This window comes from Mugil cephalus, chromosome 3 (assembly GCF_022458985.1).
Source record: "Mugil cephalus isolate CIBA_MC_2020 chromosome 3, CIBA_Mcephalus_1.1, whole genome shotgun sequence".
NCBI lineage: Eukaryota > Metazoa > Chordata > Actinopteri > Mugiliformes > Mugilidae > Mugil > Mugil cephalus.
The window spans coordinates 7,484,864-7,510,280 of record NC_061772.1 but is presented as its reverse complement, the minus strand read 5'-3'; the positions used below and the strand labels follow the sequence as shown (position 1 = coordinate 7,510,280).

General features: G+C 42.8%; 1 protein-coding gene across 3 annotated transcripts in view; it reads left to right on the top strand.

Moving 5' to 3' along the window:
* The window catches only part of zfhx3b (zinc finger homeobox 3b), a 316,707-nt gene that overhangs the window by 97,960 nt on the left and 193,330 nt on the right, over window positions 1-25,417 (top strand). The window contains exon 1 of one of the 3 annotated variants that reach the window (XM_047580260.1): window positions 20,121-20,288. The exons of the other annotated variants lie outside the window; for them this stretch is intronic. The gene's annotated coding sequence lies outside the window, so the exon portion shown is untranslated. Of the gene's footprint in view, window positions 1-20,120; window positions 20,289-25,417 lie in introns of those variants that run through there. 3 annotated transcript variants of the gene reach the window in all.

Sequence of the window (25,417 nt, the reverse complement as noted above, 5' to 3'; positions counted from 1 at the left end):
CCTGGCTCACAGACTGGCCTATGAACTTCCTGTAACCAGTATAAATAGAAACACGCAGGCAATTAATTATTTCTTTAGCTCGTCTCTCTGCTACTTTCATCGTTTTTTTTTTTCGACAAACCCGGACTATTTTGTTTCACAAATGTTAATTGATTAATGATCAAACATTCTGGCGAGTAGATACATTTCCATCCTGCATTGATGTCCCAGCTTTCTATTTTTGTTGCGCATCAATTTTGGCTATGTGAGACTACAGGCCCCATCCTCTGTGCGATATGTCAGCCCTTGCAGCATGATGTCATGTTTGAAATCCCTTTGGTCTCTGAATGACGGAAAGTAAGTCTTAATAACGAGGGCTAAATAAACATTATTATTTCTTTCTTCTGAGGAGAGAGAGGGGAGGAGGTTGAGACGAAGGTGAGGGATGAATAAATGATGTTCTGAGTTCAAACTCGAAAACAAACTCAGGTAAATAAAATGCCAGATTGTGGCAGGTCCCAAATACATGTTTGCCTATTAGTAAAAAAAAAAGAAGCAAAAAACAAAACAAAAAAACAGAGAAGTCGTGCGTAATTGTCAAACGAGGTTTTATTATCCACATTTGTTATTGATATTTAGACTTGTATAAATAAATAAAAATGAGTTCTTTTCAAATGGTAAATTGTAAAGCATAAATATTTGTACTGTTCACGTGCGTACGTAAAAAAGTATATGAATAAAAATGTTGTCCCGTGAGTTCATTACATTATTAGAAATTACCAAGATCATTTTCTGTTCAAAAAAATACTGGTTAAAAATGTTTAAAACTAGGTTTCCATGAGAAGGTTTCCAAACTAACACGCAGGCCTATCCTGTTGCGCGCAATTCCGGCCCTAATTGGTGTATTCATGCTAACAAGTGTCCTATTAGAATATAATGAATATTAAATAGACGGAATAAACTTGTCAGATTCAATCTGATCACTCGCCACATTCCTCAACAGTTGCCCCGCGAGGCAATTAATACAAGCTATTACCCCGCGATAAAGCCTAATTAGCCCCGATTAGTTCAAAAGGGGAGGGGCTGGGGGAGGGGGGGCGCTAATTGAAAAACCCTCCAGAAGAGAAGGTTGTGTGTTGTAGACACGGGCTCCTCATAAGCAGCTCTCCGCGGTAAATACCATTCACATTCAAATGAGAGTGACAAAGTTTGGCACAGAAACAAGCACGCGTCCGCCTCCCGGCCTCCCAGCCAGCCGAATAAAAAAAAAAAAAAAAAAAAAGGAAAGGGGAAGGAGAGGAAAGAAAGAAAGCGCTCCGCCTTTTGTTAAGCTGACACGTGTTTAGGGAAGCGTTATATGCTTAATTCTGGAGGAAGGTGGCACCTTGCCCGATAAGTTAAAAAAAAAAAAACACCAGGAAAAAAAAAACAATAATTTATATAATATCCTATATGGTTCTTTCTTTCTTTTTCTTTCTTTTACCCAAAGACGCACAGCCAAGAGCGCGCACTTGCGAGTCAACAAAAGCACAGTGGAGGAATAATCTCATTGAAATAAAGAGGGGGAGTGCGTGGTAAGAATGGACTTTAAATGCGTTTAAGCTACAGTATAGAGAGCAGAGCCTTGCACCTGTCTCCCTCTCGCTGGAGATTTGCACCCCTCCTGCTGCCGGCATTGAAGAGTCGTGTGTGTGTGTGTGTGTGTGTGTGTGTGTGTGTGTGTGAGAGAGAGTGAGTGAGTGTGTGAGTGAGCGCGCGCGCGCACGCGTGTGCGTGTGTGTTTGTGACTAGCCATGCATGTCATATTTTCGACCGAGACACACACTCACACACACGCAAACGACGCCTTTCCTGCGGCATTTGTCTCTTTCTTGTGCATTACAGTGAAAACGTGACCTAAATAACCATTTTATTGTCTGTTCCCCCTTTCCGACTTCTCATAAGAATAATCTGTAATATTGCACGTTTTGTTGCACCTCCCATCCCCTCCTTCTCCGTGCCGTAGTCTTCTTTGATGAGTGTAATATTAACATGATAAGGAGATGTCAATGAAAAGCTCTCTACCTGACTGAGCAGATGGCTCTGTGATATACTGGGTCTAATGTAATATTAATGCATGCAGGGCTTGTTTCTTATCAGGAAAGATCTCTCCAAAATTGTCCTCCACAGGGACCCACTTAGAGTGGAGCACACATAATAGCAATGATCACTCTTTTTAGCCAGCATCTGAACGTATCACTCCACCTCACATTCAGTAAGTGACAAGACTTTGAAAAGCTTACTTTATTTTAGCCTAGACTTTTTTTTTTTAAATATATTTTTTGAGTTAATGTTAAATTTCAGATTCTATTGGATGATGATCAAAATAAATGAATTTGCATTTTATTTTATGAATAGACCTCTAAGGCCTGCCTACAGAGGGGTTTCCAAAAATAAAAAATGCGCAGCAAGCAAATGATTAAATGAAATATCTTGCATTTAAAAATCAGATCAAATTTCTGAAAAATGTTTTAAAAATTTGATTTATTTTTTTACGACCACAATTAATTTAGAATGAATTAATCTGTGACTTCTTGCCATAATTAAAGAATCATTTCCTGGACCACATTCACAAATTTTCTGTATTTGTTTATTGATACATAATATCTAAATGGTATTTCATGGTTCTTTTTTTTTTTGATGGAAATTTGGACTTCCTTTTTAGTCAGCTGTGATGTATTCAAATGAATAATGTTGTCAGTTGTAGGTATTGATTGGGGGATTGCGCGGGTGTAAATAAAATGGAGTGTTGATGCGTCTGCTGTGGGCTGTGCCCCGTGAGCAGAGAGGACCGGGGGATAATGAGGCATAATGCTGGCTTAGACGGGGCCTCCTGCTGAATAAATCCCAAATTATACCCAAACCTGGAGAACATTCTCCTGGGGGCCACAAGGTCAAGTCCACGACCTCTGACCCCAGAGAGTCTGGGTCTGGAGAGGAGGTGAGGCAGGAGACTGAGCGTGGCTGCTGTTTATGATGATGGTGAGGGAAGTGCCTGGGCCCTGGTTGTTGTCTGTCTCTGCAGCCTGCTGTCCTCAGCCCTTCTCCTCCCTGCTTGATTTTAGCCAACAGCCCATCTATTATTTAGCAGACTTATTAAAAGTTATTTCAGAGCCATCAGGTCCTGCCAGATGACCTGAGAAAGGGGGCCTCCTGAGTGGCCAGACAGACTGGAAAATCCAAATGGACACAGTGGAACTGCTAAAACACACAGGCTCAAAACAAACAGAAAACACAGCCTGCATTATTAAGAGGTCCATTCGCCATCGGAGAAATAAGAGCTTTTCAATATTTCACAAGCGCAAATATAGAAGAATGTTTAATTAAAGCCAACTTTTTTTTTTCTGTAAAAGTAAGAGAAAACTAAATAAAAGCACAAAGCGGTCAGTGAGAATTTAGTGACGCCCTAAAATAAATAAGGAAAAAAATAAACACTTTCACAAATATAATATAACATCTTAGTTTGTTATGTAATAAAAAATAACTACATATGAAAATCAGTGTCTCTATTTTATATTTTTAATTACCGTTCATTACTAAAACCGGATCGTGCATTTACGGAAATTTGAGCAATAGCGATGCAAACAAATATTTGCAATTTCAATTTTGAATATTCATTTTGGAAAATAAAAAATTGCCATGTCTGGATCTGTAAATGTTTCTTATTTTCTGTGGGTATTTAAATTCTTTAACACTAAACCAGACACGGAGAGCAAAATTTTACTTATTACTCCTCTTGAATATTTCTGTTTGAATTTCACAACCAGCATCCAAACGCACCGACTTATCCTTAGGAGACTGTCTTGACACAGCTTTTGTGCTGGCCTGAGCAAAGTTTTGAATATTCATATCTGTGCTGAAGAAGCGTGACATAACCTTTTCCCCCTTAATGAGATGTGTGTACATGTACTTCCCATCTGTGTCCAGAGAGGGCAGGGCTATCGTTGGGGAGTTGGGGCGGGGTGGGGGGTGGGGGGGGCGGTGTTTGTGGGGAGGGGGTGAAAGGCGCATAGAGCAGGAGCTGGCCGAGGCGGAAAGGTCAGGAGAGGCAGGAGACAGGCGGGCTGGCCGACTGCTAAAGCTTTGAACCTAACAGATGGTGAAGGTTAGGTGACGTCCCCTCGCCTGGCCTTTCCCCAGTAATTGAGGATAATTTGAGCACCAAAGAGAGCAGGCCTGTCCACTGTCAGGCCCAGAGAGTAGAGACGAGGTTAATATGAAAATGATTTTGCATTACGGCCGGCTTTGTGAGGCTGGGTGCAATCCTAATCCTGGCCTGAGGCAGCGGGAATGAAGAAGTGTCACCCTGGGTCCAGGCGCCACGCCACGCACATGAATACATCTCCAACCCATGGCCCTGTGCCCCCCATTAACCAGCACTCTGCCAGGACAGATTACACACTCCCACTCAGGAGCCGGGCAAGCTTTGGGGGCATTTTAGGGAGGTTTGGGAGTGAACTGACATCACCCCATGTCCCGTAAGAACAAAAGAGGTGCAGAAAGGCCGTGTGATATCACTGGGTTTTTTTTTTTTTTTTCCACCTCTTGCCACAGCTACTGTAGCTGAACACACCACTCTCGGAACTTGGATCAGGACTGTTTTTTGGAAGTTTTTCAAGTCTTTAAAATGTGTTTTTGGTTTACGAAAAAAAAAAGCAAAAATTAAATGATGTGAAATTTTGCAGCCAGTCCGATCATTTAATTTCTTTAATCCGCGGCACAGTTTTAGAGGAACGCTAGATTTTCAACTTGACTACATTGACTGGACTTCCCCACAGCACGAGCCTGTCAAGTTGGAACTGTGGGACCAATTCCGTCCAGCAAGTTGCCTCTTTGGTGTGATGAAGTCATTTACAACTATTGATCTAATAGTCAAACCGGGCATGTTAACCTGAAGAGCCTTGGAGGGAGTTTCTGGGAAAACGGAGGAGCCCCAGGGACCCTCTCATAAGCTCGACCAAGACACAATAGACAGAGATGTAATTTAAAATGTTAGCGGTGGCCTGGGCCTTCTTGTAAGTCGGTATGGGGTTGCGGCCCTGCCAGAGCCTCTTGGATCTGTTCTAACAGTAAAAGTTTCACAGCAGTTTTTGCCGAGCTGAAATATACGTTGAGTTAAAACTAACTTCCACTGTGAAATAACTATTTAAATGTGCAGTAAATCAAAAGGAATGTAAAATAAAAGTCACTCTTGTGCAGGTAGGCAGATTATTTGTCTGACCGTACCGAGGACACAAGAGGACGGAGTCAAGCGGAATCACACATTTCGAGAGCGACTGCGGTAAATTTGAATTAAATGCATTACTCTCATTTTTTAAACAACTTAACCACCCGCTGGAACATGTTGTCATTTTGTGCCCTATGAAATGGATCCTAGATATACAGTGTGTCCGTCAGCCCTGACCACATACAACGTGATCCCACCTGTCTCTTTTTCCTGATGTCCCAGACATTTCACTTCTGCATTCATTTCATTTTATCACGTGGAAAGTGTCAAACGTTCTTTTTGCACACTTGAGGTAGATACACGCTACTCATTTTGTGTGTGTGTGTGTGTGTGTGTGGATGTGCAGCAGTTGCTCTGTTGTGCTTTGCTTTTGAGCTGGGTGGCCCGTGGGCTCCCTCAGGTGCAGTCCAGATGAAGGGGTCTTTAGTGGGGCGTCCCTGCTGCTGCGCCCTCTGCTTGTCCACCTTGCTCCCCAGGAGCAGCGATCTTTAAACCACTGACCTCCTCCTCCTCATGTACGGCCTGTCTGAGCCGGAGAGGGACACCTCCCAGCCTCGGAGGACGGCCCATGGCAGGAACTACAATCCCCAGATTTTTTTCTCCCTCTCTCTTCACCTTCCGTGACACACGGGAGCCCCTGCTCATTTTTTAGCAAATAAAATCAGGTTATTGTACAGAATGCCGTTAAATAATGACTCGGTGGCGACTAAATTCATTTTCTTAAAACACAATGAGAGTCTGAAAGACGAAGTTTGGATCACAAGCCAGAAAGAGGGATGCTCATCCTTTCCTGTCGGGCTCGATTTTTGTCTCTCTCCCCGCCCCACCCACTGTGCTTTATGTGGATTGGTCAGTTGTCAGGTCAGTTGTTGTCTCTGAGGATGAAGGTTGAATAAAAATTGTGACCTGCTTCCCTAAACAATGAAAGAAGCAGCTGCTTTATGCAGTTTGTAGGCCATTTTCATTTCCCTGCAACACAGAGACATACACACACACTAAAGACGCACACACTCCGTGGAATGATTGAAATTTTTTTCCTGCCTTATTTTGCAGTGCAGCCCCATATTTCAGTAAATCAGGAGAAATTTCCAGGCAGTTAAAACTTTATTTATTTGCCTTCTCACAGGGGGTTTATTTCTTTAACTTTTTTTTTCTTTTTATTATTATTTTGCTGTAGCCACAGATGACGTTTTGCATGTGTTTTTGATTTTACATTTGCAAGTTAGAGATGGAGGAGATATGACGGAGCTTTCTGCATTGTTATCTTCTGATTATTTCCCTCTTCTTGCTCCAATTGGAAAAATAACATTCAGCATTCTTCTGACCTAAAAGATCACGGCAGAAAGTATGTCTTTGAAAGGTAAAACAAAAAATCCACTTTTAAATAAGATCAATTGTAAACAAACCCAGGGCAACCCTTTGAAAAGCCCCGCCAAGAGATTTACCTTGCCCTATGGCAAATAATATTTCTTGAACTGGGTTTAAATTTCAAGTGTCTTGGGTTTATAAAAACCTGGAACAAAAGAAAGCCAGCCTCTGAACAGCGAATATTATCTGCTGGTTGGGCAAGATGTCAAGATTGCCTTTTTGTTGTCTCAAATGCAGGGCCGGATCTAGTGTCTGGCAAATCCCAGAATAAACCTCAGAATATATCCCTATTTACTTGAATTCAGGAGGCTCACTATAAAACCACATCTGCATGCACAGGCTGCGGTAGACCTTATCTGGATGTTGAATTTCCACCGGCTGTATCATTGTAAGCATTCTCTAAATGTTACTTTCAGAAAGACCTCTCCTGGCTTCTTTTGATACCTAAAAAAATATATTTATTTATTGTATAAATGTGATTTGATCACCACCAGATTTTTTTTTCTGCTTTCCAGGAACTTTGCATTTTTTTATGCTCTGAATAATGTGTATGATTAGAATACTTCTATAATGGTTTCCACTTGATATGCACTGTAATTTATTTGATGATTGAACATGGGGGAAAAAAAAGAAAACTGTTCTGGCTTGCTGTGTAATAGCTATCTTTCAGGATGATAAACACTGCAATAACTGTTTACTGTTCCTTGGTAATAACACAACTAGGAAACCAAGTAATGTCCTGTTCCCTTGATCAGTCTCATCGAGCCATGATGAAAGCATGTGGGAATTTGTTATAGGGGCCTAGTGTGACATCAATTACTTCTTAATATCCTGCAATCTTTCCACTCTCCTCGTGGAGTAGAGCATCCCACCTCTGCACGCACATCCCCACCTCTCTGTTTTTTTTTTTAATGCTCTGCCAAATTTTGTCCTTAGTTTGTTTTTTTGTTTGTTTATTTTATTTATTTTTTTAAAAAAAAGTGACATCACAGAGGGATGACTAAGTAATCATTAAAGAAAGCCGGTGCTGTGCTGCTGACTCACTTTTCTTTTAATTGGGTGCAGCTTCTGAGTGAACTTCGCCGGCTGCATGCGGGGAGGAACAGTGCTGTCTGTAATTTGGTTTTCCTTTGTAGTGAGCCCTTGTCAGAGCCACATAAACCCAGCGCAAGCTCACCGACCGGGCAACCTTTCCCTGCAAACCGCTGCACCCCAGCAAGAGAGCTTTCTCTGTCATCTGATGTTCCACTCTACTTAAAACAGAGCTGGGGGGGAGGTGTGGGGTGTCGAAAAAAAAGAAAAAAAAAAGAAAAAGAAAAGCCACAGCCCCGCTATCATCATTTTATTTTGATTTTTTTTTTTTTTCATCCCATTCTTTAATCCCTCTGATGAAGTCTGGACAGGCAGAGGCATGCTCTCGCAGACAGCAATTTCACTTCACCATATGCGCCTCACACATCGGATGGCAGGGAGGAGAGGGGTCTGTCGGGAGCACAGCCAGGAGAGAGGAGAGGGGAAGAAAAATACACGACATGAAATCCAGAATGGGCAGCAGTCGGGGCGCATTGATACCCTGTGATGTTTTCTCTGCAGCGTCCGCTCATGCTCCTTTAGCAACGTGCCCGTCACGCTTTCACCGTCGCACAAAACGCGCTGAATGAAGCACAATGATGCCCGGCCCGTCGTAAATTACTAACACTTAGGCAGGTGAACATGCGAGCCAGGTACTCACACAAAAGGAGCCAGGTACCCCGCACAAAATGGTGGTGAGCTCAGTGCTGCTTGGCCCCTCCCTGCGCTGAGGATGTGGCGCCGACACCCTGATCACATGATTAGAGCGGATGGAAAATAGCAGTGTGTCTAGTGTGGTTGCATTCAGACGTCCCCGGTTTATTCGTCCCCCCGGAGGAGATGCCTTTAATACAGTTGACAAGCGTCGGTTGGAGACAGAGGAGATAACAGGGAGATGGCTAATATTTATTTAGACGTGCAACTTACAGATTTTCAAAAATGCTTTAGATTTAGACGTGCATAATGCATTTGCAATCAAAAATTGAAATGCATAAGTAATTTTAAGTATGTGAATTAAACAGGATGATGCGAACTGGCGAGCTTAGTTAGAAGCCACTGACAGCATTTTTCTACAGAATGAGTCACTGTAAAAGGGGGAAAGAAGGAGAATGGGGAATGGGTGGAGGCTAAAATAATTAAATTTAGGTCAATAGACCTTGCCCAGTTACATACAAGGGGAGATCCATAATCCTGCTTGTTCCTTGATCTGTTTGCATTTTCAGCACGCTATGTGCTGACCAAGCAGGTTGCTCCTTAAATCTCACACTTGCTTCCTATATACATAATATATCCATCTCATATCCCCCAGACCTGTTTACTCCCCCGGTGAAATATGTGTAGACCTCAGGAGAGATGCATTGCTTTCGTTCTTCAGGGGAAGGATGGGAGGGACGAGGGGGTGGGGGCAGGCACTAGGTTACACTGAAGCTCTGATTGGGTGGTATGTAATTAAGGCTGCATTTGGCAGCTTTCAATTTTAGGTGAGAATTGAAGGGGAATTAGAGAGGCTGTGTCTATTACTAAGCTCACCTGAGCACTCGGGAGCGTGCCTCAGTTCTCTGAAGCTCAGTCCCCTCGTATAGATTACTCTACAATGGGCTGGCAGGGCTTTGAGATGTTGTTAAGATGGGCTGGCATCAGTGTTTCTAGATCGGGCACATTCCCTCCCAATCCTATTTTGCCAGTAAAAAAAAAAGCTCTGTTGTGTTGTGTGGGCAAACAAAGTCTGGACTGGTTTGGGATCAGTTTTCGTGGCTTATCAAACAACTTTTTAATGCTGATTTGAAGCAAAACCAGCCGTCGTCGTCTTGTCATCAGTCTTCAAATGACAAGTAGTGTTTGTTAAAGCGGCACCTTTCTAAAGAGATGCTGCATAATGGTTTCGTCGTAGCTTGATGGGAGTAGCTGCGGCGGTTGGCTGCTGCCTTTTATTTTCTGTGTGACTTTAATGTTACTTTTTATGCATAAGCGACCTTGGTGGTTGGAGTAATCAACAAAATATCAATCTGATATTTTGAAGGGCAGTTCAGAGCTACTGCACGGATAGAACTAAAAGCATTAATTTGCTTATTTTGATGGCAGTGATTAGTGACGGTGCTTTGCTCTGATTGAAATACTTTAGCTCGCTTACACTAACAAAGCGCACGGCTCGAAGGTTCCCCATCTGTTCACAGCCGGGCCGCAACTGTGAAACATTCTTCACAGTAACGCGTCGGCATCGCTGCGTCCGTGCCGGGTCGGACAGTGGCTCCAGCGAATCGTCTTAAATGTATTTTAAATGGCAATAATAAGGCCTGCTGAGTGATTGATGTTGTCAGCAAATAGCGCATACCTATGCAACCCTGGGCCCAGCAGGTGTAGATCAGCAGCACATTAGACAGACGGAGGAAATGTGGCACGCATGTGGTGATGTCTGGCAGAGGAGGCATACATCAGCTGTACCTCTGAAGCGGGAATACAGTATGTGCTGAGCTTTTACCACTGGAAGTGTGGTAAGAGCTCTGCCCAGGAGGATCTGTATAATGCTCTTCATTTGCTGCAGGGAAAGCTGAGACATGCCGGGATATTGATCCCACTATTGACATCATTTGATGGTTTCTTTCAAGCATATTGTTAGGCTGCCAAGGAACAAGAGTCAAAGTGTTTAGCGGTGATCTCTCTGTCATCACGGTGGCATGTGTCAGTGTAATGCATACGTGCATATTCAGAGGTAACTCTAGTTGTGGAAAAAAAAAAAATTAGACAGTGCAGCTTGACCTCAGGGAGGCTTTAATAATACAGGACATTGCAAATGCATTGTTGCTTATTGTAACCATTTGAATGACACTAAGCCGTAGTTTGTGCGTGTTGAAAATCAGAATGTTTTAGTTTCCTTATAGCACAGAGAAAGCCTGTTGCTGCGTCCAGTCAGCATTCGGGCTGCGGAGGCTGCCCTAGTGCCCTTGACTTTGAACCGTTCCCAGGCTCTTGAGTGCTGTGAGGGTCTCCAAGGGGACAGCTTTGTGTGACGCACAGAGAGCAGATGTTCTTCTGCATTTGTTGTGGCCGGTTTGGATGCCGTCCTTGTCCAGACCTGACCCCCCGACCCTGTAGGTTGATTAGCATGCGCCTGCCGAGGAGGGGGCCGGGGGGGATCTGTTTTCTGATTATGATTGCTTTCTGACTGTCACATGCTCTATTTAATGCACATTTATTTTGTTGAAAGTGGGCAATTTTTTTTTTTTTTTTTTTGTTAGCAAAATTCAGAAAAACACATTTCCATCATCTATTGTTGTTCTTTTCTTTCAGAAATAATGCATTTCTTTTCTTTTCTTTCCTGCTTTCTTTACGCCGTCCTTTCTTTCGTTCATTTCTTTGCCGATTCAGTAAGCTAACAAAGGCTCGCTGGAATAAGATTTATTGTATCACTTTTGTGTAGCATTATATTTGCTCATACAAAAAGAAGTTTAGCTTCGCGTCTCAGTGGCAAATTGTGAACACATTGCTGTGTTTTTGTGTACTAGTTTTACTGTACGCGCGCCCTGTGAGAGCTCACACACGCCGTGATGGAGTCTGAGCAATGGATCCCGGCTGAACTGGGAATACATTACACCCGTCTTAAATAGTCAGGTCATGAATTTGCAGTGGCACCTCTACGTCTCAAACGGGAGTCCTCTCTTCTGCTCTTCCTTCCGTTCGCTATGCATCATGCAGCAGTGAGATGTTGTGAAGCTGCTCCCCTCTGACCACCTTCAGGCCCCGGGGCTTTCTGTGGGGAATGAGCTACTTGCTGACCACTTCAATAAAATTCAATCACATGTATCATTCGCAATTCTTGTAACTATGTTCAGACTTTATAATGTGACAGACTCTGTCAAAATCTAGCTCATTGGAATAGAAGTTAGACCAAACTGTTCCTCCGATGGATCATTTGTGAGGGGGTCTAACGCTGTTACGGAGAGGTGTTCTGAAAGGAGGAAGGATTTTCAGAATATTGATTCCTGTTAAAACCGGGAAAAGTAAACTTTCCGGGAGTTTATCAAACTAAATGCAGTGTGGAGAAGTATACAGGAAACTTGTCTTTGTCTGTGTGACTGACAGATTCATGTCGGTACTAAAGTGGGATTTGATGCTTTTTTCGCACCAGTTTAAATTTTCAGTCTCTGCTGTTTTATGTAAAAAAAAAAAAGAAAAGAAAAGAAAAGAAAAAAAGACAATTTGCTAGAATAAATAATGCAATATCGTAATTAAGAAGAATTCTCAAAATCCTAATCCTTGTCAAATTATTAATGATGCAATGACATTATAAATTCACAGACAATAGTTGTATCTAAATGAGCCAATTTCGATCATTATGTTTTCTGTTGAACAAATGTGTTTTCTATGCCTGTGTTATCTGGATCAGTTAAGTGCATTAATCTGTATTTTAGAGCCCTGTGCGAGGCAGCCCCGCTCAGTGAAAGAACTAAATGCCGACTGATTCATGCCTTAAAAGTTTTGAGTGACAAAATGACAAAAATATGATCGGTCTGCAGAGAAAAACAGCTTTCTGCAGCTGAGCCGTGGCAGCTTTGTATTGTCCCTCCCCTCAGAGACTCTCTGTACGGGCTCAGGTTGATTTGACCTCAGCCACATTGTTGACTTTTTCAAGGTAATGGGAAGCATCTCATTGTGTTGTCTGAGGTACGGTGATTACTGCTTTCCTCACGAAAGTTTCTCCAGGATCAAAGACTCTCTCATGCATTAATAAAGGGTGTTTTGTGAGAGTCTTATTAGCTGTAATGTGCCTGTCTGGTAATTCATGTCTGATGGCAGCAAGCGTCAGTTGTAGGCGGAAGAATGAAAGAGCGCAGACAGTGTTGTATTTCAATATTGCTGCCTTTTATGGGTACTGGGGCTAAATTTATATTGATCTGAATTTGATAATGATTCTATTAGCTCTATTAAATCTGTATATATTCAAGGGCTCAGTTACACACTGAAACAGAAAAAAGAGCCAAAGAAAACAAATTAGTGTGTAAGGGTGGATTGTGTTGCATGTAATATAAGAGCGGACCAATGGGGATCATCAGGAACCGTCAGGGAAGTTAGAAAGGAGAGAGGCTAGAGAGGCCGTGTTTGTGCAGGTGTGTGTGTAAATATTAAATCGCTTCTCGCTGATGATCATTAATGCTGATTTAATCAGGTATTTCGCATTGTGTAGAAGTGGGTCTGTGCTTTTAATTTGTGGTCTGTGTTCATTTTAAAATATCAGACTTTACTCGACAAACTGTCCGTCTTTTAAATGTGTAATTTTTTCCCCACTGCGTTCATTTTAAGATTCAGATTCTAACACTCTCACCTGCATGTCGAGGCACGCCGCCACCCGCTCGCTCAGCTTAAAGAGGCCACTAGGTCACTCGTTATTAACACACTGACCAATTATTGGCACCTCAGTGACACTGGTCAGCGGGCCTGCCAATACCTGTCTCCTAGTATCATGGCCAGACAGAGGTCATTATCAGAGATCTGGGCCACTGCGGGGGACCTCAGGGACTCCACTATTCACTGGCTCAACAGGCCCACAGCCCAGACAGGTCAGGTCAAGTGAAACCCCCACCCACCCGGCCACCCTCCCACCTCCACCTCTCCACCTCTCTCCTGCATTTCGCTCTCTCTGCTTCTCGTCGGTCTCGTCATATTTTGCCTCCTAACGCGTGCCGCTGCCTCTGTGAAAGAGTTTACCTTGATATTTTCTTAGTTTCGGGGGATGTTTTCTATCACTAGATTTACAGCCGTGTAGGTTATCAGCGCTGAGCGCCTCCGAGCTTTGCCTGTGGCTCCTGCAGTTAACAGTTGATGCGGAGGACTCACAAGTCATCCTCAGTGTTTTCATTTCAGCTGGCGATGTGGGGCTGATAAATCTTCAGGAAAACACTCATTTAGACGGCGTGCATACGGACGCCTTGAACATAATAGCCATTGTGTACGTTGGGGAATTAACATAAGACATTTTACATAGTCTAAGAAAAATATAATTCATGCATAATTGATTGGTGGCATGATTGCCTGAGTTTACTGTCATTTTTCTATGGTGAGACAAACTCTTTCCTCGGGCTGTTTAGCCTAATGGACTTTGGGGATATTTAATTTAGGGCTGTCCAGGAGCAGAAATGGAGCTCCAGAACTCTCAGTCTCTTTTATATAACATGTATGGCTCCAACCACTCAAATGACTCTCATTTAGCATGCAAACTCGTGGTGAGAGCCAGTCTAATTGCCTGTCATTTTGATAAACTCTATCAACTTATTTAAATGTGTTGTGCCACATATCCCGGTTTGAAGTTCACGTGAGAAGACAGGTACCATTGGCAGCGTTTCATGGGAAGTTTCTGAAACGGCAGGTTCAGTGTTTAGTTAAATATACGTTTCATCACGGGCTTAAGAATGGCAGCAATGCACTCCCACATCCCACAATCACCTCACCTTCAATTTTACTCTTGATGTCTTGAGACAAAACACAAATGTGCGTGGTGAAAGGGAAATGATGACTGCAAGCTACTTTGTGGTTTACAGCCATGGGAAATTTGCACAGCACATTGAGCTTAGTCTTACGGTGCAAAAAATGCAATATAACATACTTTTCTACTACTTCTTCCACTGTCTTTAGAAAAGATAATATTTTATGTTAATATTTCATCTGGAGCAGAGTAATTTGTTGTATAGATAACAGTTCAATGCTACGTTTTGGATATTTTTGCTTGTAGTTTTGACCTAAGTTTAGTCTAAAATGTGCATTCATCTATTTTATCTGCCCAGGAGAGGGCTTCTTTTTTGCACTGAAAGAAGAAGAGTTCTCAATGTCTGAAGCTAGTTCATATGTGTCTGAATGTGTAGGACAGATAGACAGACAAACTCACATTATCATCTGCAATACATATGGATGGGACAAGAAAGAGGTGACGACAAGGAAAGCTTTGGAGGGGGGCGACCAGCCGGACGGCCCGACGTGCCGCTGACTGATGAATGAAAAGATGAAAGTTGCAAAGGTCTTGAGGCCTTGACCGTTTTCGCACCTCAGCACTTTTCCAAGGAGCACTTCAACCGAAGCGTGCCACGGGGCCTCACGACGGCTCGGAACGAGGACGGGGCTAATAGCCGCGTACGGCAGCAGGCCCCTTCGCGGCGGGGCGCGCAGGGCGAACGGTGCACGGCCAAGTACCCGGTGGCCGCTTCATTATCCCTCTGTAACCATCCACATCAGCAGACACCTCCGCTGCAGCCTGCTGGGCTCGCCGCTGCACCGACCACTCGCCCGAAACGAAAGGCAATGAACTCCAAAACATGCCGTTCATCTTCCAGATGGAGTGATTTACTGATTTAGCATGGGCTCTCTCCCCCAAGAGCCACTGCACCCATACACGTTCCCCACTCTGCTGAATAAACATTTATATTCTTTAACTTGATGTTCTGATATTATGAAAATAGAAATCAAGCAGTCAAAATGCATTTGGACCATTCTGTGCATAACCAACCGATGGAGAAAATAGAGAAAAATGACACTGGGGGAGTAAGTGAGGAAAAATGGATATATCTAACCGGACTGCGGTGCTCAGAGGGGATATGAAATTGTACTGGGGACGGATGGGAGTTAGGGTTGCTCCTTTTCCTGCTGAGTTGTACCAAAGAGGAGAAGGGGCACAGTTATTTTTATTCCCTCCCCCCCCTTTTTTTTTTTATTACCGTCCATGAAGGAGAGTTTTTTAGAAGCCGGATTTCACTTCCGTAATTTTCTCATCACTCTGATGCAGCCACCTGTCTCTTCCCAAGATCGCCTTCCTTTGTCTCTTGAATAATAAGCCTACATCCGCATACAAAATGGGGTGAGGAGAATGACCAGGGAGGGAAAATAGAAGGTGTTAGCGAGGGAGGCAAAAGATGAAAAAGTGGGGGAGAGGAAAAAAAATATATATTGAAAAAAAAAAAAGAAACGACACTGCAATAGAAGATGTGTCGGGAGGGGGGAGGGAGGGGTGTACTAAAAGATGAGAGAGGTGACCTTTTTCTCCGTGGCTTCCGTCTGGCCATCAGTAAGCAGCCATGTTTGAGAGGGAAGCCATTTTCTTGCCCTGCTCATTACTGTGTTTTATATTCAGCAGTGTTGGGATTCGCTGGTCACTGTTCAACCCTGCAGTCATGTCAGGCATCAGTTGAAGGGTGTGTATTATGTCTGTGTCTGTGTTTGTGTGTGTGTGTGTGCGCAAGGTTTGAGGGAGGGGCTGTGGAGGGGAGCCAGGGGCACTCAGGATTAGACAGAAAGACCTCTGGGTTGGAGGCCAGAGCTCAAGTTCATCACCGCAGACAATGGAAAGCTCTTCAGAAAGCAATTGGGCTCTCAGTGATTTTGGCGTGGGCTGCGCCACCACACTGTCCTCTCACCCGCCACCGCCACCACCACCGCCGCCGCCGCCGCCATCATGTCTTTACGTTAGCCTTAGCATGCTCACCGCACCATTTTTAATTGCGGACAGTAAGCATGACCAAATGCTCCGGTCACCATGTGCGCGCTTATTTGTGTCATTTCTGCACACTTTTTCTGGGCATGCGCACGGGGTCAGACAGTGCTCTGAGTACAATACACAGCGACAGTACAACACACACACACACACACACACACACACACACTACCGTCAACACGATTCCTCCTCCCTCCTGCCCTTCTCCCAACCCAAGCCTCCTCCCTCTTTACACCCCTTCACTAGGACATCTGCTCCCCCGGCGTAGCTGCCATTGTGACGCTCCACACTAACAGGGGTTTTAGCCACTGGTGGTGTGAAATTAAACAGCCACCTCGTCCCTTGATGATAAGTGGCGTCCTGTCTTCATGCTGCGGCTATCTCCTGTCACACAGCACAAGGTCACGCTTTCAAGGGTGATCATGGGAATTAGAGTTCACTATTGTAACAAGAAAGAAAAAAAAAAAACATTTTAGGGGCAGTAGTTGAAACTATCATGTTAGGGCCGCTTTTGATTTTTATTTTGTGCCACTTTTTGCATTTTGGACTATCTAGATGTGAATTTTACACTGAATCACTTCCATCCCTCTGTGTCCGTTTTGTCCCCTGTTCTCATGAAAGTAAATGCTCTTGTAGTGGAAATATGATATTCACAAAACATAAGATATTCTATTTGATACACAAGTGAATATTCAGTACAAGATAATTACATACTACTCATGGACTTACATAGGTGGTCTTATAAAAGAAAGAAAGAGAGTCATAGAAGTAATGAAAAGGCTTTTTTTCCCTCTGCAAATTATCATTTTGAAATTAATAGTTAATATTTTAGTATTGTTATATATTTTTAATTCGCCCTTTGCATTTTTTGCAAATATAATGTATCCTTCCACATTCATCTCACTGCACAGCCTTGATGAGTACTTCAAATGTGAATTAAAGCACTCAATTTTAAGAGGAAAATGAGTAATAATTCAAAGATATTAATAAAACATAATAATGCTGTTCAGGAAAATTGAAAGTTGAAAAACAGAGGGGAAGAGAGGAGGAAACATGAACTCTGAGAGTGTTTAGTGATGGTTTATGGTTACATGTGTGGAATATGATGCAGACAGAGTGGCTGTAAGAACACAGGAGGGCAGGTTTATATTCATTGGTCAGACGGGGACGAGAGGCTGCGCGAAGGAGGCTGCTTTAATAGTCACATTGTTAAGTCACTCATTAATATGAATTATATCAGTTTTAAAGTGGCCATCTCTGGCGACACGTAACATGGTGAGGCTGCAGAGCGCGGGGCTGCTGTGGACAGGCAGAGGTGTGTGGCAGCGCGCCGGTCAGTGGCGGTTACAGACGTAGGGGGGGTTAGAGGTGACTATTGATCACTTTCTTCCTCTTTCCCATAACATATCCCTTTCTTCTCCTTTCACTTAGTCTCCCTCAATTTAAGATAGTTAAGCAAAGGAAATGAAATTCCTTTTTTCTTACCAAGGCTTTTAAAAATAATATTGGAAATTCTCATGATTATGATAGTATTAAAATGATTGAGATGGACTGTTAATGCCAATGGAGTAATTTTCCAGTTCTACTTAAGCCCTAATGGCAGTGATAGAATGGCCCGGCTGGGCCTTGGGCCACATCATTTCCTATTGCAGGTACAGTAGATGGGCATCCTGTGGCTGAGGACCAGGCAGTTAACGGGCCCTACAGGGCACAGGCAGCTGGAGACCGAATTAGGCCTCAGGAAAATAAAACGCAGCGCAGTGGGCATCACATGGATCGTCATGAATCGCGTGAACTCCGTCTGTTGTTGATTTAAAATTGAGTAAATGTGTTTGCATTAGTTGTTAAAGCATGTTTGCTTAAATCTTTTATGAGGGAGATTAGATCTGTTCAAGTTTCCATTGGTTGTGGGCCTGTGAGAAATGGCCATCAGGTATTCAGCAGAGGCTAGCAGCCTACATACTGAATGAGCTTGCGGGATGGTTGCGTTTCTGTTGTGTTGGCCTGCTTCTTTGACTGTGGGAGAGAGGGAAGGTTGATAGTGCTGACGGAGTCTTGGGGGTCCACACTGCAGTCATGACTCCTGCCTGGCTGTTTGCCCCAAGGGTGCATACCGCAGCAGCCTGTTGACCAGCGTGGCAACTCCAGCTTACACAGCCTTTTCCTGCCTCCCTCCCCTCTCTGTGTTTGAGTCAAGGCCCCACACGAACCAACACTTGACCATTCTCATTCTCTGTCCAGGGACTTCAACATCAGGATCCCACTGAGTGTTTAGAAATTGATATTTTAAATGACTGTGTATCATTACTGTGCACTATGATCATAAGAAAACTGTAATTGAAGTGAAACATAACTCTTCTTTTTTAGTTTAGCACATTTTTAAACAAACATAATAATGAGTTGCAAGGAGTCAGGGAGTATTTGGAAGAGGTGTCACACACACACACGGACACACACACACTTTCACATCAGTGTACCAGTCTTCTTTCTGTTTGAAGTTTCATTTGTTTTAATGCCATCTCAGAGTGCCACTATTATTGTAATTATGTATTTATTACACATTTTAAAACTTTTTTCTTCTTCAGAGAATACTGGGGAAGCTTGCCAAAAGGTCAGACGTTTTATTAGAGCTTTGCTTTAATCTTCTTGAATATTTATAAATGGTTGTTAAAATAGAAAGTCAGTCTACTTCCTATATAGCAAAAATTCAGTGAAAGTTTTCTCATTAATTGCCAGCGAGTTGTTTAGAACTGATCAACTTAGTTTAAACTCGTTAAATTTGGATGATTAATTATCTGCTGATTAATCATGTAAAAGGCAAAATGGATTAAATAATTAGGAGTGTTTTATGAGACATATCGGTCTGATGTTAGAGATTAAAAACACCAATCAATGTAATTAATGTAATTGCATTAACATTTAAAGTTATTTAAAGCACAAATGTGTACATGCTGTTGTATGTTTTACAAGGTAAAAGATGAGTCACATTTTCAACATTTTTAAATATATTGCAATTATCATATTATTCGCAATTATTTGTCCGTCTTGAAATAACGAACACTGATGGAATTAATCTTAGAATATTAATCGTATCAAATATGTTGTGTTTTTATTGTTTTAATTTTTCAGTGTTAGGGAAAATTGTCTTTTTGAGTGAGCTGTGTTGTTGTGCTGTGTTATTCACGCTTTTGTTCATTTTTTTTGTTTGTTTTTACAAAAACCTTCACTTTATCTAAATTTCCCGTTGTCACTCACTCGCAGACACACACACACACACACATGGTGCCATAAGTCATGTTGATGAAAAAATGAGTGGCAGTGTGATTTGGGACAGCTTGGAGCCAGCAGTGATGTCATTAGGCAGCACGCTGGATGATAAGGCAATCCCAGTCACTGAATAAATAAATAAATTAAAATCATATTTTATGTATTCTTTTCACCTCCCTCCAGACCCCCGCTATCCCAAATCCTGACCCCTTATCCCTGCCTCCTGCCACCACCCCAGCCTCCCCCAAACACACACACACACACACACACATCACAAACACACACACACACACACACACATCACAAACACACCCCTTCGCTGCTGATGCAGTCGCCACTACTGCTGCTCCCTTCCCCCGCGTGTCCACCGGCATATCAGAAAAAAGAAAAAAAAAAGAAAGAAGAAGAATACAGCTTTGTAATAAATAATGCATTTCACTAATACGCATTCAGGTGGAGTCGGTCTCTGGCCCCATCTCGGGCTCGTCCGGAGAGGAGAGAAATATAGAATCCAAGAAGGGAAGGCTTTCCTCCTGAACTGAAATCGGTGACGGCTCGATAATAGGCTAAAACAACGAGCATGAGAGCGAAAGAGTGAGAGAGAGAGAGTAAGAGAGTGAGACAGAGAATGAGAGAGAGGGAACAGGGGAAGAAGGGGGGGGGGGGGGGGGGGGGGGGGTAAGAGAGGGAGAGAGTGGCAAGCATATTATAACTCATCCATGTGGATCACCCTAGTAGATTGGGAGCAATCCCTTGTTGAAATTGTCTTCTAAACACTTAGAGAGAAGGAGACAGAACGGAGCGGCCAGCCCATCTCAGTGTGCCTGTGTGTGTACTCTCACACTGCCTGCTATCCCAGCCAAGGTAGAGAGACCTCTGACAGACCGCTTGCATGTGTGTGTGTGTGTGTTTCACTTTTCCTCCTGTGCGTGCGTCTTGTGAGCCAGCCGGCTAGCGAGCGTCTGCATGTGTGTTTGAGCGCTGAGGGGAGAGGGAAGATGTGCGTGCGTGCGTGCACGCGTGTGTGCGGGGGGTATTATGCACCCTGGATGTTGCCTCGTGCTTTAAACAGCTGCCTACAAGCCCAGGTAGTGTGCGCCGGCTTCTAAATAAGCAGCACATTCACCGTCCCCTTCAGGACGGGAGGCTAGGCTGCAGAGTGTGAAATCAGACTAATACAGTGGCGTGGGGCTGAGCAGGAGCAGGAAGCAGCTCCTGCATGACTTACTTAGTCTAGAGGTGTAGAGGACAAGCACCAGCAGAAGAAAAAGAGGGGACTGGACGTCAGTGAGAGAAAAGGGAGGAAAAAAAGGAAAGAAAGTAAGGTCAGTAAAACAATTTTAATTTCTGCTCTGTGGATTCTCTCTGTCAGTCTACAGCACTTTGAGTACAGTTAGTGTTGAGCTGGGACTGAGGCTGTGACTGCTGTGTTTTGCTGGAGAAAGTATTGATTCTTCGTAAGTTTGTGGGAAGTGTGCTCGTTTTGATCCTGCCAGGTGAGAGCAGATGGAAACACTGGATGTGGGGGGGCTGGCTTAGAGTGGCCCAACTCTTTACTTTCCGTGTGTGTGTGTGTGTGTGTGTGTGTGTGTGTGTGTCAGGGTGTGTGCATCAGGCTGTATAGTGTTCTTGCGTGCAACTAACTTTATACATTTAGCTGAGAAAATGTGTTTGAGAAAACAGTTTTTGGGGGAATTTTTGGAATTTGCAATAACAGACAAGTCAAGTGTTGGTGTGTGCCAGCGTGTGTGTGTGTGTGTGCATGTGTGTGTGTGTGCGTGTGTGTGTGTGTGCGTGCGAGTGTGTGTGTGCGTGCGTGTGTGTGTGCTGAGATGCTGCCCCCTTTCATTTAGCACAGGGCCAGAGTTTCCGCCCAGTAGTGCTGGGGTAGACCAGATAACTGACCAGAGGACTGGAAATAAAATGTGTTGTGGCGGTAAAAGAAAAAAAAAAAGGAAGAAAATGACTTTTTCGTCCCGAGTTTGCGCGGGTGGCGTGAAACGTAGACGCCATTGACAGACAGACAGCGTGTGCTCCAAACATACCGAACCGTCACCGTGTCATGTGGTGGCAGATCACCCAATGAGGGGGTCAGTGCGTACAGGTGCAAAAAGACCCCGTGACCAATGTGCGCACGCACACACACACATACATACATCCAGATGATGTCCACAGTTTCATGGCAGAAAGTTGTGCTTACAATACAGTGTTACACTTTCTGGAAATGTTCCCAACTTTTATGTGAAGTTGGAGAAGGAATAAAAACACAACGACACTGAGAACTTTGAAGCTTTTAAAATATGAATTTATAACCCTCTGACGTCAGTTTAGGAAATTATCATTTTATTTTTCTACGTGACACCATGTCGACATTGTAAATTTATTTTATTTATTTATTTATTTTCTTTATCAAAGGATGTTTTTATCCCATGGTAGATCTTCAGCAGGTGCAAAATCCTGATGCCTAGGCAGGGATATGTGCCAGCATTTGGATGTGTTTAGCCACACACAAGCACTGGAAAAGTGAAAAAGCGTGGACTACCAAATTGTCAGCAATACTAAAGACATCAACACAAAAATTTCAGCCATCCATCACAGCTGTCGGCCTGTTTCTGTGGCGACAGTGATTTATTCTAGGGCTGAAATCCATTTGGACTCTCTCTCTCTCTCTCTCTCTCCCTCCTCTTTCTCTCTCTCTCTCACCAACTAACTCACTTACTCACTCACTCATTCACTCATTCACACACATAAAAACCCAAATACCATGAAACTCTCCCAGCGTTAATAGGAGTTGTTGTTTTTTTTTCCCAGTTGCAATTATTCGGGGTTGACAAGTGTTGATTGGAGAATTATGTGTCTGCTTACAGAGCTGACGTGGCTCTGGGTCAGGTGTTCAAAATATCAAATGTGTTTTACTCTGGTGTGTGTAGGTTTATTTTTGGACTTTTATAGTAATATTAATCTTGATGGCTTGGCAGGGTGTCAGTGCATAGTGTTTTCTGACAACAATTTAAGCATCAGTTTGGGATATTTAGGGACACATAGTCATGACAAAAACAGATTTAGTCTGTTCCCACTCAAGCTGAGGAATTAAGAATCAAATTCCTTAAAGGAAATATTTTTATGTGAGTGTATGCATTTAAAGTTTATGTGATAAGGGGCATCACATTTTCTTGTTTTCATATTTTAAATTAAATGCATTATACATCAGTGTGTGCAGCACCCACACCAAAAAAACTTTCCAAATTGAGAATAATATACACAAGAAAAAAAGTGCATTAATTCCCATATTTTTCTCTTTGCAGCGAGCCTGCCACATTGTAATTCAAGTTTAAATCAAAATATAATTTTTTACTTTCTTTCTATCACCAGCAGTACTGTAGATAATGTACATAAATGAAGGCTGTCACACAGTGATGATTCAGATTCCGACTTCCATAAATTCCCCACAGGAAGTTGCAGGTATTCTTGCAAATGTTCAAATCTATTTTTGACATGTCTATTAGCCATGCAGTTAGCTACTGACACAAGCAAGATGAATGTAGAAACATGAATCAAATCTGATATGCGGTGTGTATGCGTCCACATGCAGAGTGTGTTTGTGGGTGGGGATGAGGAGCGAGGCAGATGCCTTTCCACAATGCTTGCTTGCCCCTTTTTTTTTTTTTTTTTTTTCATGTCCTCCTCATTTAATTTCCTCTCTTTTCTCCACAGCTTCTCTGGTATTTTTTCATATGTCAGATGATAAGTCAGGCCCTACCCCGTGCAGGAAGATATATAAGTCAACACACTGCCCCTAATATGATCCCCCATCTGCCAACAAGCACACCCAGTTCCCTAAGCCCATGCTCTAGCCCTAAGCCTTGGCCCAAGCCCTATGACTGCACCCTAAGATTGGCGTGTGCATGTGTACGTGTGTGTGTGTGTGTGTGTGTTTTTGTGTGCGTTTGTTTGCGCGTACAGTCACATGACCGTCTCCTTCCTGCTCTCGTATTGGCCGACGGGTGTTTGTTCCTCCGCTGAAACGTGGTCGTGCCACTTTTGCAGATGCATGGTCAGGAGCTGTCAGCTCTTAATATGTTTGTCTGTCTGCACAGCTATCTTCAGTGTTGATCTGAGCTGGTCTCTGTATCTGGAGTCGAGCGGAGCAGAGAGTGCTGGGTTTTGTTGCTCCTCTCTCGTCTGGCCTGTGTGCATCTGGAGGGATGAAGCCAGCGCTGAGACTGAGGCTGGGCAGAGAGGTCGCGAAGGCTCTGTTATAATCTGAGCAGGCCTCGCTAGAATGCGTCATGTAACACGTGCCGGTAGAAATCAGTTTTCGTCTCTCTTCTTTTGGCAGATCTAGGTAAACTACAATGAATCTAATACAAAGCAGCTGGGAAAAAGACATATGTATGCTTTGAATCATTAAATAAAAAAAAAAAAGTGCTTTTCTTTGTTATTAGCAGACTGACTTGAGGTCTCAGTCCAGTTGCACTGGACGGTCAAGACAGGCATGTCTGTGTGACAGTGCTCCTGCATAGTGACTGAACTTCGACTAAGGTCTAGGCCTTTCCATGATAACATGCCAAACTTAGCTCTGCTCCTAAAATCCTGGATTAATGCCTACTTTAAGAGCTTAACATGGTCAGCCATTCAAACGTGCACTGGATTGACTGGGCTACCCTGGTTGTCTGTTATCTCCTCTGGAGTTTTACAAGCACAGTACTCAGTGGGAGAGCATTTTAACGCCATCACTGTCCTTATTACTCTGTCCCGTGCACTACTGATCTTGCATCATCATGGAAATCCTACATAATTTCATTAATTTCATTCATATTTTTTTTTCCCAACTCGTAGCACGCTTTTTAAAATGTTGACCAAACGTAATATACAGTACAGTTTTACAAAGAAATAATGTTTAGTATGTTCCATGCAGTTTTTATCTTAGTACATATTTTCAGTACATTCATATTTCATTGTATTCATTTATTTATTAAATTGCATTATGTTTTGATTGATTCATGGGTTTTAATATTCTATTTAGTAATGATTTAGATGATTTTGAAGTCCCATAGCTTTGTTAATTTCCTGTTTTCAATATGATGAATAAATAACATATTTAAATGAGATTTCTGCTGCATATGCACAGTGTTCTGTATATATATATATATATGGAGGCAATAAAAATATAGAAGTGTGCAAGGGGTGCAAGCTCAATTTTTCTTTCTTTCTTTCTTTCTTTCTTTCTTTCTTTCTTTCTTTCTTTCTTTCTTTCTTTCTTTCTTTCTTTCTTTCCATTTTCTATGAAGCTAAGTCCACTTTATATAGCAATGCATAATATTGCAGGTGAGGTATTTAAATTCACTGATTGACTTGTTATGATTTCATAATTGTATGACTATTTTAAGTTAGTGCCTTTGCTTTCTCCTTCACTGCCACAAACTCGCCCATTGGCTTTTTCCAGAGACTGACATCTGTTCTCCTCCTATAAGGTGACCACTTCTCAGCTGTCAGTGTTGTAGAACACCAGGGATTGGATGCCGCCCACCAGCATATGCTGTTTACTGATACTGGAAATAGCTGCATAGCTGCATCTAAAAAGAAAAAGGAAAAGAAAAAAAAAGAAAAAACGCCACTGCTGCTTCAGAACCTTTTTGTTTTTCGTCTGACTAAAACAGGTGCGTCCGTAAGTCTGATTTGGTTTGATGGTCACAATTCCTGCGACAATGTGCCCTGTCTAATGGAGACTGTGAAAAATTGCACCGCCTCTAGAAGTTCTGAAATCGCATCAAGCAGCTAGAGAAGCTGATGCCTACAAGGGATTAGTTTAATTACATTAATGTCCCTGATTTATGAAATTCTGCTTGACAACCTTGTTGCCTCATTTGTTGCTGTTGCCATATTTGTTTGCATGTCAGGCTGGAGGTTCTTTTGCCTTAAATCCGTAATATCCACTGGCTAAAAATACAAGGCAATCACGTTGGCCTGCCTCGCGCAAAGTCTGGAGTAAA